Below are 461 nucleotides of genomic sequence, written 5' to 3'. Positions count from 1 at the left end.
CGGGGGCCGTCATGCGTCGGTGCGAGTGAAGGCTTGGTCGGCGGGGGGCAGGCTAGGGCGTTGGGAGGAAGGAGGGGATTAATAGATTTTAGAGTGCTATGAATGATGGATGCGATCATACCATCACTAATGCACCGGATCCCATCAGAACTCCGAAGTTAAGCGTCCTTGAGCGAGAGTAGTACTTGGATGGGTGACCCCCTTGGAGGTCCTGGTGTTGCATCCCTCATTTTTGTCGAAATTAGGTCGTGTAATTGAAAAAATATATTTATTTATTTTTTGCAGGAACGACTTTGTTAGGACAGTTGAAGGGGGCGTTGAGGATGGGCGTGACGGGGGGCGTCATGCGTCGGTGCGCGTGGAGGCTAGGTCGGCGGGGGGAAGGCTAGGGCGTTGGGAGGAAGGAGGTGTTCAATAGAATTTAGAGTGCTAGGAATGATGGATGCGATTATACCAGCACT

At 52.3% G+C, this 461-nt stretch overlaps 1 non-coding gene across 1 annotated transcript; it reads left to right on the top strand.

The window, feature by feature from the left end:
- Window positions 1-107: 107 nt before the first annotated feature.
- On the top strand, window positions 108-226 carry LOC125852394 (5S ribosomal RNA). The gene has a single exon (XR_007445016.1). It is a non-coding gene; the product is annotated as a 5S ribosomal RNA (ribosomal RNA).
- The last annotated feature ends 235 nt before the right edge of the window (window positions 227-461 follow it).

The sequence above is a fragment of the Solanum stenotomum genome, unplaced genomic scaffold (genome assembly GCF_019186545.1).
Source record: "Solanum stenotomum isolate F172 unplaced genomic scaffold, ASM1918654v1 scaffold34641, whole genome shotgun sequence".
In the NCBI taxonomy this organism is placed as follows: domain Eukaryota; kingdom Viridiplantae; phylum Streptophyta; class Magnoliopsida; order Solanales; family Solanaceae; genus Solanum; species Solanum stenotomum.
Note: the sequence above shows the minus strand (reverse complement) of the source record. Positions and strands in the feature narration are given on the sequence as shown.